A 14499-nucleotide genomic window follows, 5' to 3' on the forward strand; every position below is an offset into this window, starting at 1 on the left:
AGTGAGAGTGAGTCAGTCAGTGAGAGTGAGTCAGCCAGTGAGAGTGAGTGAATCAGTGAGAGAGAGAGTGAGTCAGTGAGAGTGAGTCAGTCAGTGAGAGTGAACGAGTCAGTCAGTGAGAGTGAGTGAGTCAGTCAGTGAGAGTGAGTGAGTCAGTGAGAGTGAGTGAGTCAGTCAGAGAGACTGAGTCAGTCAGTGAGAGTGCGTGAGTCAGTCAGTGAGAGTGAGTGTCAGTCAGTGAGAGTGAGTGTCAGTCAGTGAGAGTGAGTGTCAGTCAGTGAGAGTGAGTCTCAGTCAGTGAGAGTGAGTGAGTCAGTCAGTGAGAGTGAGTGAGTCAGTGAGAGTGAGTGAGTCAGTCAGTGAGAGTGAGTCAGTCAGTGAGAGTGAGTGAGTCAGTCAGTGAGAGTGAGTGTCAGTCAGTGAGAGTGAGTCTCAGTCAGTGAGAGTGAGTGAGTCAGTCAGTGAGAGTGAGTGAGTCAGTCAGTGAGAGTGAGTCAGTCAGTGAGAGTGAGTGAGTCAGTCAGTGAGAGTGAGTGAGTCAGTCAGTGAGAGTGAGTCAGTCAGTGAGAGTGAGTGAGTCAGTGAGAGAGAGAGTGAGTAAGTGAGAGTGAGTCAGTCAGTGAGAGTGAGCAAGTCAGTCAGTGAGAGTGAATGAGTCAGTCAGTGAGAGTGAGTGAGTCAGTGAGAGTGAGTGAGTCAGTCAGGGAGACTGAGTCAGTCAGTGAGAGTGCGTGAGTCAGTCAGTGAGAGTGAGTGTCAGTCAGTGAGAGTGAGTGTCAGTCAGTGAGAGTGAGTGTCAGTCAGTGAGAGTGAGTGAGTCAGTCAGTGAGAGTGAGTCAGTCAGTGAGAGTGAGTGAGTCAGTCAGTGAGAGTGAGTGTCAGTCAGTGAGAGTGAGTCTCAGTCAGTGAGAGTGAGTGAGTCAGTCAGTGAGAGTGAGTGAGTTAGTCAGTGAGAGTGAGTCAGTCAGTGAGAGTGAGTGAGTCAGTCAGTGAGAGTGAGTGAGTCAGTGAGAGTGAGCGAGTCAGTCAGTGAGAGTGAGTGAGTCAGTCAGGGAGACTGAGTCAGTCAGTGAGTGTGCGTGAGTCAGTCAGTGAGAGTGAGTCAGTCAGTGAGAGTGAGTCAGTCAGTGAGAGAGAGAGTGAGTAAGTGAGAGTGAGTCAGTCAGTGAGAGTGAGCAAGTCAGTCAGTGAGAGTGAGTGTCAGTCAGTGAGAGTTAGTGTCAGTCAGTGAGAGTGAGTCTCAGTCAGTGAGAGTGAGTGAGTCAGTCAGTGAGAGTGAGTGAGTCAGTCAGTGAGAGTGAGGGAGTCAGTCAGTGAGAGAGAGAGAGAGTCAGTCAGTGAGAGTGAGTCAGTCAGTGAGAGTGAGTGAGTCAGTCAGTGAGAGTGAGTCAGTCAGTGAGAGTGAGTCAGCCAGTGAGAGTGAGTGAATCAGTGAGAGAGAGAGTGAGTCAGTGAGAGTGAGTCAGTCAGTGAGAGTGAACGAGTCAGTCAGTGAGAGTGAGTGAGTCAGTCAGTGAGAGTGAGTGAGTCAGTGAGAGTGAGTGAGTCAGTCAGAGAGACTGAGTCAGTCAGTGAGAGTGCGTGAGTCAGTCAGTGAGAGTGAGTGTCAGTCAGTGAGAGTGAGTGTCAGTCAGTGAGAGTGAGTGTCAGTCAGTGAGAGTGAGTGTCAGTCAGTGAGAGTGAGTGAGTCAGTCAGTGAGAGTGAGTGAGTCAGTGAGAGTGAGTGAGTCAGTCAGTGAGAGTGAGTCAGTCAGTGAGAGTGAGTGAGTCAGTCAGTGAGAGTGAGTGTCAGTCAGTGAGAGTGAGTCTCAGTCAGTGAGAGTGAGTGAGTCAGTCAGTGAGAGTGAGTGAGTCAGTCAGTGAGAGTGAGTCAGTCAGTGAGAGTGAGTGAGTCAGTCAGTGAGAGTGAGTGAGTCAGTCAGTGAGAGTGAGTCAGTCAGTGAGAGTGAGTGAGTCAGTGAGAGAGAGAGTGAGTAAGTGAGAGTGAGTCAGTCAGTGAGAGTGAGCAAGTCAGTCAGTGAGAGTGAATGAGTCAGTCAGTGAGAGTGAGTGAGTCAGTGAGAGTGAGTGAGTCAGTCAGGGAGACTGAGTCAGTCAGTGAGAGTGCGTGAGTCAGTCAGTGAGAGTGAGTGAGTCAGTCAGTGAGAGTGAGTCAGTCAGTGAGAGTGAGTGAGTCAGTCAGTGAGAGTGAGTGTCAGTCAGTGAGAGTGAGTCTCAGTCAGTGAGAGTGAGTGAGTCAGTCAGTGAGAGTGAGTGAGTCAGTCAGTGAGAGTGAGTCAGTCAGTGAGAGTGAGTGAGTCAGTCAGTGAGAGTGAGTGAGTCAGTGAGAGTGAGCGAGTCAGTCAGTGAGAGTGAGTGAGTCAGTCAGGGAGACTGAGTCAGTCAGTGAGAGTGCGTGAGTCAGTCAGTGAGAGTGAGTCAGTCAGTGAGAGTGAGTCAGTCAGTGAGAGAGAGAGTGAGTAAGTGAGAGTGAGTCAGTCAGTGAGAGTGAGCAAGTCAGTCAGTGAGAGTGAATGAGTCAGTCAGTGAGAGTGAGTGAGTCAGTGAGAGTGAGTGAGTCAGTCAGGGAGACTGAGTCAGTCAGTGAGAGTGCGTGAGTCAGTCAGTGAGAGTGAGTGTCAGTCAGTGAGAGTGAGTGTCAGTCAGTGAGAGTGAGTCTCAGTCAGTGAGAGTGAGTGAGTCAGTCAGTGAGAGTGAGTGAGTCAATGAGAGTGAGTGAGTCAGTCAGTGAGAGTGAGTCAGTCAGTGAGAGTGAGTGAGTCAGTCAGTGAGAGTGAGTGTCAGTCAGTGAGAGTGAGTGTCAGTCAGTGAGAGTGAGTCATAGAGTGAGTGAGTCAGTGAGAGTGAGTGAGTCAGTGAGAGTGAGTGAGTCAGTCAGTGAGAGTGAGTCAGTCAGTAAGTGTGAGTGAGTCAGTCAGTGAGAGAGAGAGAGCGAGTCAGTCAGTGAGAGTGAGTCAGTCAGTGAGAGTGAGTGAGTCAGTCAGTGAGAGTGAGTGAGTCAATCAGTGAGAGTGAGTCAGTCAGTGAGAGTGAGTGAGTCAGTGAGAGTGAGTCAGTCAGTGAGAGTGAGTGAGTCAGTGAGAGAGAGAGTGAGTCAGTGAGAGTGACTCAGTCAGTGAGAGTGAGTTTCAGTCAGTGAGAGTGAGTCTCAGTCAGTGAGAGTGAGTGAGTCAGTCAGTGAGAGTGAGTGAGTCAGTCAGTGAGAGTGAGTGAGTCAGTCAGTGAGAGTGAGTCAGTCAGTGAGAGTGAGTGAGTCAGTCAGTGAGAGTGAGTGAGTCAGTGAGAGTGAGCGAGTCAGCCAGTGAGAGTGAGTGAGTCAGTCAGGGAGACTGAGTCAGTCAGTGAGAGTGCGTGAGTCAGTCAGTGAGAGTGAGTGTCAGTCAGTGAGAGTGAGTGTCAGTCAGTGAGAGTGAGTGTCAGTCAGTGAGAGTGAGTCTCAGTCAGTGAGAGTGAGTGAGTCAGTCAGTGAGAGTAAGTGAGTCAGTCAGTGAGAGTGAGTGAGTCAGTCAGTGAGAGTGAGTGAGTCAGTGTTGGACCCGGCCTCGTGGCATGGTCCTTAACCCCCCGGGACTGTGGCCGTTCCCCGCCCCGGCCTTCACGGGCCACCCGTCTGAACTGCTCCAAGGCCCTTCACCTGGAACTGCACGTGGTCGCATGCTCCTCATGGCTCCGCCATCTTGTTGGCATCTACGTCACCCCGTACACCAGCCGGCGCGACCCCGCTCAACCCGGCCTCGACCCCAGCGAAGCCCCGACCTCGAGGCACCACGGACTGGCCAGGGGGTGCCGCAGGAACCATTCATCGCCCCCGGCGGAGGACGGTATCGTTGGGACCCCCAACTGTCCTCCCCTCTCGAGGTGTGATCGCCCTGCAAACTCCCATGGGCCTGGCGCCTCTCCTGCTGGGCGTCTGGCCACCTCCACCCGGCCACTCCGCCCCCTTGGGCGCAAGGGTCCGGACATCAAAGGGCTCCAGACCTATATCTGGGGCGACCCCACCACAGCTCGGCAGTTGTATCCCGGAGTCGAGAGCCCTGCTGATCGAATCGCGGCTGACCCTACGGAGAAGAACTCTTGTCGGAACCATCACGAGCCCTGCTGACTGCGTCGCGGCTCCCTCTTGTGAACCTTTCCTGAACCACCTGGAACATCGGAGCCCTGCAGACGCCGTCGCGGCCCCACCTCGCTGAGACCTTCCTCGTAGCCCTGCTGACGACGTCGCGGCTCGAGCTGAGCAGAAACCATCTTGAGAGCCCTGCTGATTGAATCGCGGCTCTCCACGAACTGTACGCCAGAGCCCTGCTGACACCGTCGCGGCTCGACCCCTCCGAGATCGGAGGTCCTCCAGCTTGAGGATAAGAACTGGGCCCCAGGTACCCTCGTACCACATTCCTGCCAAAGACTGTCCCGCTACCCCTACCCTTCCAAAGAGACATTGAGACTTTTGGTGGATCCCTCGATCCCTTCGTGTAAATATTGAACTCGTAACCTTTTATAGATGATAAAGAATTGCTTGTCTTGAGACAACCTCCTTGAGTCCGGTGTGGTGGTGTTACTGTGCTAGTACGTGATAGGAGAAGGATCTCTCAGGAGACTTCTCGGCAGCGCTCGGCTACTTCGTGCAGTGCGAGGGCCCCCCTTGGTGGTCTCACCGACTCCTCGGGGTCCGCCTTCCAACATTTGGTGGCCAGCGACGGGATCCGAGCCGAACGCAGTACGTACCAGCCAGTACCCACTAGCTACCCATCCAAACGAATAGCATCATGAGCAGCCAGGAAAACAACGCGACAATGGAGTTCCAGCCCGAACGGCTGGAAGAATATACGCACAAAGAATTAAAACAGTTCTGCAGAGACAAAGGCATTGCAACCACCAGCCTCGGTACCAAGGAAGAGATGCAGAAAGCTCTGAGGACATGGCTGGAGGCCGGGGCAGGCCCCTCCCAGGAAGAAGGGCCCTTGCCCCTGACGGAGACCACAGCAACCGCACTGACCCCGGCAACCGGAGGACGAAAGAGCCTAGAAACCGGCCTCTCCGAAGAAGAAATACGAGAGCGGGAAAAGGTCCGGAGCCACGAGCTAGAGCTCGCCCGACTGCGACTGGACGGCGAACTCCAGCTGGCAGAAAAGAAACTGGCCCTCGAGCAGCTACGCCTTCAAGAAGAGATAGAAGAGAAGAGACGACACCGGGAGTTGGAGGAAAAGAAGCTCACCCTTGAGCACGAGCGCAGCCTCAAGGAGCTCGAGATCAAGGCCAAGAACGGAGGGACCAACACCCCCAGTACGAGAGACACTCTACCGCCTGCCGAGGCCAAAGTACATATCCCGAAGGAGGTCGTCAAGGAGTATTACAAGAATGACGATATCCAACAGTGGTTCAAGGCCTATGAGGTGGCCATGACCTCCCATCGAGTGCCCCGAAAAGACTGGGGCGCAGGCCTGTGGGGGCGATTCCTGAGTGAAGGGCGGGACACGCTGCTCCAGCTACCGGAGGAAGTGATGACCTCCTACGATCACATGAAGGAGGCCCTGCTCACCCGCTACGGGCTAACAGCGGAGATGTACCGCCAGCGGTTCCGAGACTGCAAGAAAATCCCGGGTACCACATGGGTGGAATATGTGGACTTTTTTAGTCGGGCCCTAGAAGGGTGGATCAAAGGCAGCAAAGTAACCACCTACGGGCAACTGGTCGACCTCATCGTGTGGGAACATCTTTCCAACAATTGCTTCGTGGAGCTGAGACAGCACCTCCTCGACAGCAAAATGACCGACCCGCGGAAACTGGCCGTCGAGGCCGATCGATGGGTCAACTCCCGGGTCCCCCGGAGCTCAATGGGGGAGTACCAGAGGAACCCCAACGGACCCCCACGCCAGTGCGGTGGGGGGGGAGGGCCGAACAGGAACCGAGACCCTCCCGCTGGGGCCCCCAGGAGCCCCCCTCGAGGGCCACCGCAGCCACATCTCTCCCCGAGCCTAGCACGAAGGGTGGGCCCGGCCCGACCCGGACCCCGGCCACCAGTGACCTGCTATGGCTGCCAACAAACCGGACACTTTGCCAGCGACCCGGCCTGCCCTCTGAACCGAAGAAACGGGGCCGGCGGGCCCCCGCCCCGGCAGCTGACAGCCGCCGCCTTGGGGGGAGGAGAAGAGGAAGAAGAGGCCCTCGACTGAGAAAACACTGAGTGGGAGCCGGCAGCCATGTCCCTGGTCTGCCTGGGTAGCCGGGAGATGGTACCCTGCACCCCCATCCCAACCAACACCCAGAAGTACCGGCAGCAGGTCACGGTCAACGGACAACGGGCCGAAGCCCTTCGCGACACCGGCGCCAGTATCACCGCTGTCCGCTGCCACCTGGTGACCCCTGAACAGATTCTACCGAATGTGCTGTGCCCTGTCCGGACGGCCGACAACAGTGAAAGCCTATGCCAGATGGCCCTGGTCCCCTTCGAGTGGGGAGGGGTGACGGGCCTGCTGAAGGTGACAGTGCGCGACGACGCCCCGGTCGACTGCCTCCTGGGGAACGACTTGGAGAGTTCCCCCTGGGCTCAAGTAGAACGACGAGAGCACCTCCGAATGTTGGGACTGGCTGATTGGGCCTGCGCCATCACCCGGTCCATGACCGCCCAGGCCCCCCGCTCATCCTCGACCTCCGGGACCGCCCGACCCGAGGGGCTCACACCCCCTCCCGCCAGCAGCGAGGAGGAGGCGGACACCGACCCTGGGTCCAGCGAATCATCCCCCGAAGAGATGACTTCTCCGAGCGCCCTACCAGAGCTGACGCAATGGCAACACGAAGGGGGCCCCACCCGAGAGCAGTTCCAGCAAGAGCAACAGTCCTGTCCCTCTCTCGAAGGGGTCCGGCAGCAGGCGACCGCGCAAGCCAACGGTGACCAGACCGGCACCCACTGGATCTACTGGGCCGAGGGCCTGTTGTACAGTGAACAGAAAGTAGCAGAACTCGGGGCCAGCCGCGTGTTGGTGGTCCCCCTCCGCCTCCGGGAGTTTCTTCTCAACCTGGCCCATGATGTGCCCCTCGCCGGACACTTGGGGCAAGACAAAACGTACAGTCGTCTGGTGACCCACTTCTACTGGCCCCGGATGCGGAGAGATGTGGACAACCACTGCCGGTCCTGTCAGACCTGCCAAGCCAGCGGAAAGACGGGGGGTCGGGTCAAGGCCCCCCTCCAGCCCTTTCCCGCCGTCATCACCCCGTTTGAACGGGTCGGAATCGACATTGTGGGACCCCTGGACCCCCAAACCGCCCTGGGCCACCGCTTCATCCTGGTCCTCGTGGACCACGCCACCAGGTACCCGGAGGCGGTCCCGCTCAGAACCATAACGGCCCCTGTGGTAGGCCGGGCCTTGATGGGGATCTTCTCCCGAGTGGGATTCCCCAGCGAAGTGGTGAGCGACCGCGGCACGAACTTTATCTCCAGGTACATGCGGTCCCTGTGGCAACAGTGCGGGGTCACATACAAGTTCACGACCCCATATCACCCTCAGGGGAACGGACTGGTTGAGCGATTCAACCGAACATTGAAAGGGATGATCCAGGGCCTGGAAGAACCACTCAGGCGGAAATGGGATGTCCTGCTGCCCTGCCTCCTGTTCGCCTATCGGGAGGTCCCGCAGAAGTCCCTGGGGTTCAGCCCGTTTGAACTATTGTATGGACACCCGGTCCGCGGACCGCTCAGTCTGGTCAAGGAGGGCTGGGAGATGAAGCCCCGAGGCGCCCCTCCTGACGTCTACCGACACCTCCTGACCCTCCGAAACCAGACCCGCAAGTTCCGAGCCCTCGCCGAAGCCAACCTCGAGGCCAGCCAGGAGGACATGAAGCGGTGGTACGATCGCAACACTTCTACTGTAGAATTCGAGCCAGGTCAGAAAGTATGGGTCATGGCCCCGGTCGAACCCGGCGCCCTCCAGGACAAGTGGACCGGGCCCTTCAAGGTGGTGGAGAAGAAAAGTCCCGTCACCTACTTGGTCGATCTGGAGTCCCCCCGGAACCCCCTCCGGGTCCTACATGCTAACAGGCTAAAACCCCACTTCGCCCGGACCGAACTGAGCCTGCTGCTGGCGACCGACGAGGGGGGCGAGGACGACTCCGAGCCCCTGCCCGACCTCTTGCAATCCGACATTCACGATGGATCGATCGAAGGGGTCCAACTTGCCTCGTCCCTGACCCCGGAACAGCGCAACGACTGCCAGCGATTACTGCGGGACTACGCAGCCCTCTTCTCTCTCACCCCGGGGGTGACCCACTGGTGCGTCCACGACGTCGACACCGGGGAGAACCCCCCCATACGACACAGAGCCTACCGGGTGCCTGACCGAGTGCGGGCCTGCATCCAGGCCGAAGTAGCGAAGATGCTGGCCCTGGGGGTCATCGAGCCTTCCGACAGCCCGTGGGCCAGCCCTGTCGTCCTGGTGCCCAAGGCCGCAGCTCCCGGCCACCCCCTGGAGTTGCGATTCTGCGTGGACTACCGAGCCCTGAATGTAGTAACCAAGACGGACACACACCCGATACCCCGGGCCGACGAACTCATCGACCGCCTAGGGGCCGCTCGCTACCTGAGCACGCTGGACCTCACCGCCGGGTACTGGCAAATCCAGCTCACCCCCGGCGCCCAAGAAAGATCCGCCTTTTCGACTCCGGATGGGCATTACCACTTTCGGGTGATGCCCTTCGGAATGAAGAACGCCCCGGCCACCTTCCAGCGACTGGTGAACAAAGTTTTGGCCGGGCTTGAGGCCTTCAGCGCGGCCTACTTAGATGACATTGCCGTGTACAGCAACCACTGGGCCGAGCACCTCCTCCACCTAAAGGCCGTCCTGGCCGCCCTCCAGTGGGCCGGGCTCACAATCAAGGCCAGCAAATGCCAAATCGGCCACGGATCCGTGACCTACCTGGGCCATCAAGTGGGGAGCGGGCAGGTGGCCCCCCTCCAAGCAAAGATAGATGCCATCCAGACCTGGGAACCCCCCACTACCCAGACCGCTGTCCGGGCCTTCCTGGGCCTCACCGGATACTACCGACGGTTTATCCGGGACTATGGGGGCATTGTCGGCCCCCTCACAGAGTTAACGTCCAAAAAGCAGCCCAAGAAGGTACACTGGACACCCCGCTGCCAAACAGCCTTCGACACCCTCAAAACGGCCATGTGTACTGCTCCGGTGCTGCAGGCCCCGGACTACCAGAAGGAGTTCGTGGTACAGACGGACGCCTCCGAGTATGGGATCGGGGCCGTTCTCTCCCAATCTGACGAAAAGGGGCTCGACCGACCAGTGGCCTTCATCAGCCGGCGACTACTGCCCCGGGAGCAACGCTGGAGCACTATTGAGCGCGAGGCCTTCGCTGTGGTGTGGGCCCTCAAGAAGCTCCGGCCCTACCTCTTTGGCGCCCACTTCCGGGTCCAGACCGACCACCGGCCCTTGCAATGGTTAATGCGAATGCGGGGCGAGAACCCCAAACTGCTGCGATGGTCCATCTCGCTACAAGGGATGGACTTTGACGTCGAACACCGGCCCGGCAATGACCACGCCAACGCCGACGGCCTGTCCCGCTTCTTCCGCCTTGACGAGGAGAATCCCCAAGGAGATGGGTGACTCTCCATGCCTTCGGCTGGGGGGGACGCCTGTTGGACCCGGCCTCGTGGCGTGGTCCTTAACCCCCCGGGACTGTGGCCGTTCCCCGCCCCGGCCTTCACGGGCCACCCGTCTGAACTGCTCCAAGGCCCTTCACCTGGAACTGCACGTGGTCGCATGCTCCTCATGGCTCCGCCATCTTGTTGGCATCTACGTCACCCCGTACACCAGCCGGCGCGACCCCGCTCAACCCGGCCTCGACCCCAGCGAAGCCCCGACCTCGAGGCACCACAGACTGGCCAGGGGGTGCCGCAGGAACCATTCATCGCCCCCGGCGGAGGACGGTATCGTTGGGACCCCCAACTGTCCTCCCCTCTCGAGGTGTGATCGCCCTGCAAACTCCCATGGGCCTGGCGCCTCTCCTGCTGGGCGTCTGGCCACCTCCACCCGGCCACTCCGCCCCCTTGGGCGCAAGGGTCCGGACATCAAAGGGCTCCAGACCTATATCTGGGGCGACCCCACCACAGCTCGGCAGTTGTATCCCGGAGTCGAGAGCCCTGCTGATCGAATCGCGGCTGACCCTACGGAGAAGAACTCTTGTCGGAACCATCACGAGCCCTGCTGACTGCGTCGCGGCTCCCTCTTGTGAACCTTTCCTGAACCACCTGGAACATCGGAGCCCTGCAGACGCCGTCGCGGCCCCACCTCGCTGAGACCTTCCTCGGAGCCCTGCTGACGACGTCGCGGCTCGAGCTGAGCAGAAACCATCTTGAGAGCCCTGCTGATTGAATCGCGGCTCTCCACGAACTGTACGCCAGAGCCCTGCTGACGCCGTCGTGGCTCGACCCCTCCGAGATCGGAGGTCCTCCAGCTTGAGGATAAGAACTGGGCCCCAGGTACCCTCGTACCACATTCCTGCCAAAGACTGTCCCGCTACCCCTACCCTTCCAAAGAGACATTGAGACTTTTGGTGGATCCCTCGATCCCTTCGTGTAAATATTGAACTCGTAACCTTTTATTGATGATAAAGAATTGCTTGTCTTGAGACAACCTCCTTGAGTCCGGTGTGGTGGTGTTACTGTGCTAGTACGTGATAGGAGAAGGATCTCTCAGGAGACTTCTCGGCAGCGCTCGGCTACTTCGTGCAGTGCGAGGGCCCCCCTTGGTGGTCTCACCGACTCCTCGGGGTCCGCCTTCCAACAGTCAGCCAGTGAGTCAGCCAGTGAGTCGTGCAGTGACTCAGTCAGTGAGAGTGAGCCAGTCAGTGAGAGTGAGTCAGTCAGTGAGAGTGAGTCAGTCAGTGAGTGAGAGTCAGTGAGTCAGTGAGAGTCAGTGAGTCAGTTAGAGTGAGTGAGTCAGTGAGAGTGAGTGAGTCAGTGAGAGTGAGTGAGTCAGTGAGAGTGAGTGAGTCAGTCAGAGTGAGTAAATCATTGAGAGTGAGTGAGTCAGTGAGAGTGAGTGAGTCAGTGAGAGTGAGTGAGTCAGTCAGTGAGAGTGAGTGAGTCAGTCAGTGAGTGTGAGTGAGTCAGTCAGTAAGAGAGAGAGAGAGTCAGTCAGTGAGAGTGAGTCAGTCAGTGAGAGTGAGTGAGTGAGTCAGTGAGTGAGAGTGAGTGAGTCAGTCAGTTAGAATGAGTCAATCAGTGAGAGTGAGTCAGTCAGTGAGAGTGAGTGAGTCAGTGAGAGTGAGTGAGTCAGTGAGAGAGAGAGTGAGTCAGTGAGAGTGAGTCAGTCAGTGAGAGTGAGTGAGTCAGTCAGTGAGAGTGAGTGAGTCAGTGAGAGTGAGTGAGTCAGTCAGGGAGACTGAGTCAGTCAGTGAGAGTACGTGAGTCAGTCAGTGAGAGTGAGTGTCAGTCAGTGAGAGTGAGTGTCAGTCAGTGAGAGTTAGTGTCAGTCAGTGAGAGTGAGTCTCAGTCAGTGAGAGTGAGTGAGTCAGTCAGTGAGAGTGAGTGAGTCAGTCAGTGAGAGTGAGTGAGTCAATCAGTGAGAGTGAGTGAGTCAGCCAGTGAGTCAGCCAGTGGGTCAGTCAGTGACTCAGTCACTGAGAGTGAGCCAGTCAGTGAGAGTGAGTCAGTCAGTGAGAGTGAGTCAGTCAGTGAGTGAGAGTCACTGAGTCAGTGAGAGTCAGTGAGTCAGTTAGAGTGAGTGAGTCAGTGAGAGTGAGTGAGTCAGTGAGAGTGAGTGAGTGAGTCAGTGAGAGTGAGTGAGTGAGTCAGTGAGAGTGAGTAAATCATTGAGAGTGAGTGAGTCAGTGAGAGTGAGTCAGTCAGTGAGAGTGAGTGAGTCAGTGAGAGTGAGTGAGTCAGTCAGTGAGAGTGAGTCAGTCAGTGAGTGTGAGTGAGTCAGTCAGTGAGAGAGAGAGAGAGAGAGAGTCAGTCAGTGAGAGTGAGTCAGTCAGTGAGAGTGAGTGAGTCAGTCAGTGAGAGTGAGTGAGTCAATCAGTGAGAGTGAGTCAGTCAGTTAGAGTGAGTGAGTCAGTGAGAGTGAGTCAGTCAGTGAGAGTGAGTGAGTCAGTGAGAGAGAGAGTGAGTCAGTGAGAGTGACTCAGTCAGTGAGAGTGAGTTTCAGTCAGTGAGAGTGAGTCTCAGTCAGTGAGAGTGAGTGAGTCAGTCAGTGAGAGTGAGTGAGTCAGTCAGTGAGAGTGAGTGAGTCAGTCAGTGAGAGTGAGTCAGTCAGTGAGAGTAAGTGAGTCAGTCAGTGAGAGTGAGTGAGTCAGTCAGTGAGAGTGAGTGAGTCAGTCAGTGAGAGTGAGTGAGTCAGCCAGTGAGTCAGCCAGTGAGTCATGCAGTGACTCAGTCAGTGAGAGTGAGCCAGTCAGTGAGAGTGAGTGAGTCAGTGAGAGTGAGTCAGTCAGTGAGTGAGAGTCACTGAGTCAGTGAGAGTCAGTGAGTCAGTTAGAGTGAGTGAGTCAGTGAGAGTGAGTGAGTCAGTGAGAGTGAGTGAGTGAGTGAGTGAGAGTGAGTGAGTGAGTCAGTGAGAGTGAGTAAATCATTGAGAGTGAGTGAGTCAGTGAGAGTGAGTGAGTCAGTGAGAGTGAGTGAGTCAGTCAGTGAGAGTTAGTGAGTCAGTCAGTGAGTGTGAGTGAGTCAGTCAGTGAGAGAGAGAGAGAGTCAGTCAGTGAGAGTAAGTCAGTCAGTGAGAGTGAGTGAGTCAGTCAGTGAGAGTGAGTCAGTCAGTGAGAGTGAGCGAGTCAGTCAGTGAGAGTGAGTGAGTCAGTCAGTGAGAGTGAGTGAGTCAGTGAGAGTGAGTGAGTCAGTCAGGGAGACTGAGTCAGTCAGTGAGAGTGCGTGAGTCAGTCAGTGAGAGTGAGTGTCAGTCAGTGAGAGTGAGCAAGTCAGTCAGTGAGAGTGAATGAGTCAGTCAGTGAGAGTGAGTGAGTCAGTGAGAGTGAGTGAGTCAGTCAGGGAGACTGAGTCAGTCAGTGAGAGTGCGTGAGTCAGTCAGTGAGAGTGAGTATCAGTCAGTGAGAGTGAGCGTCAGTCAGTGAGAGTGAGTGTCAGTCAGTGAGAGTGAGTCTCAGTCAGTGAGAGTGAGTGAGTCAGTCAGTGAGAGTGAGTGAGTCAATGAGAGTGAGTGAGTCAGTCAGTGAGAGTGAGTCAGTCAGTGAGAGTGAGTGAGTCAGTCAGTGAGAGTGAGTGTCAGTCAGTGAGAGTGAGTGTCAGTCAGTGAGAGTGAGTGTCAGTCAGTGAGAGTTAGTGTCAGTCAGTGAGAGTGAGTCTCAGTCAGTGAGAGTGAGTGAGTCAGTCAGTGAGAGTGAGTCAGTCAGTGAGAGTAAGTGAGTCAGTCAGTGAGAGAGAGTCAGTCAGTGAGAGTGAGTCAGTCAGTGAGAGTGAGTGAGTCAGTTAGTGAGAGTGAGTCAGTCAGTGAGAGTGAGTCAGCCAGTGAGAGTGAGTGAATCAGTGAGAGAGAGAGTGAGTCAGTGAGAGTGAGTCAGTCAGTGAGCATGAACGAGTCAGTCAGTGAGAGTGAGTGAGTCAGTCAGTGAGAGTGAGTGAGTCAGTGAGAGTGAGTGAGTCAGTCAGAGAGACTGAGTCAGTCAGTGAGAGTGCGTGAGTCAGTCAGTGAGAGTGAGTGTCAGTCAGTGAGAGTGAGTGTCAGTCAGTGAGAGTGAGTGTCAGTCAGTGAGAGTGAGTCTCAGTCAGTGAGAGTGAGTGAGTGAGTCAGTGAGAGTGAGTGAGTCAGTGAGAGTGAGTGAGTCAGTCAGTGAGAGTGAGTCAGTCAGTGAGAGTGAGTGAGTCAGTCAGTGAGAGTGAGTGTCAGTCAGTGAGAGTGAGTCTCAGTCAGTGAGAGTGAGTGAGTCAGTCAGTGAGAGTGAGTGAGTCAGTCAGTGAGAGTGAGTCAGTCAGTGAGAGTGAGTGAGTCAGTCAGTGAGAGTGAGTGAGTCAGTCAGTGAGAGTGAGTCAGTCAGTGAGAGTGAGTGAGTCAGTGAGAGAGAGAGTGAGTAAGTGAGAGTGAGTGAGTCAGTCAGTGAGAGTGAGCAAGTCAGTCAGTGAGAGTGAATGAGTCAGTCAGTGAGAGTGAGTGAGTCAGTGAGAGTGAGTGAGTCAGTCAGGGAGACTGAGTCAGTCAGTGAGAGTGCGTGAGTCAGTCAGTGAGAGTGAGTGTCAGTCAGTGAGAGTGAGTGTCAGTCAGTGAGAGTGAGTGTCAGTCAGTGAGAGTGAGTGAGTCAGTCAGTGAGAGTGAGTCAGTCAGTGAGAGTGAGTGAGTCAGTCAGTGAGAGTGAGTGTCAGTCAGTGAGAGTGAGTCTCAGTCAGTGAGAGTGAGTGAGTCAGTCAGTGAGAGTGAGTGAGTCAGTCAGTGAGAGTGAGTCAGTCAGTGAGAGTGAGTGAGTCAGTCAGTGAGAGTGAGTGAGTCAGTCAGTGAGAGTGAGTGAGTCAGTCAGTGAGAGTGAGTCAGTCAGTGAGAGTGAGTGAGTCAG

The sequence above is a fragment of the Triturus cristatus genome, chromosome 1_1 (genome assembly GCF_964204655.1).
Source record: "Triturus cristatus chromosome 1_1, aTriCri1.1, whole genome shotgun sequence".
Classification (NCBI taxonomy): domain Eukaryota; kingdom Metazoa; phylum Chordata; class Amphibia; order Caudata; family Salamandridae; genus Triturus; species Triturus cristatus.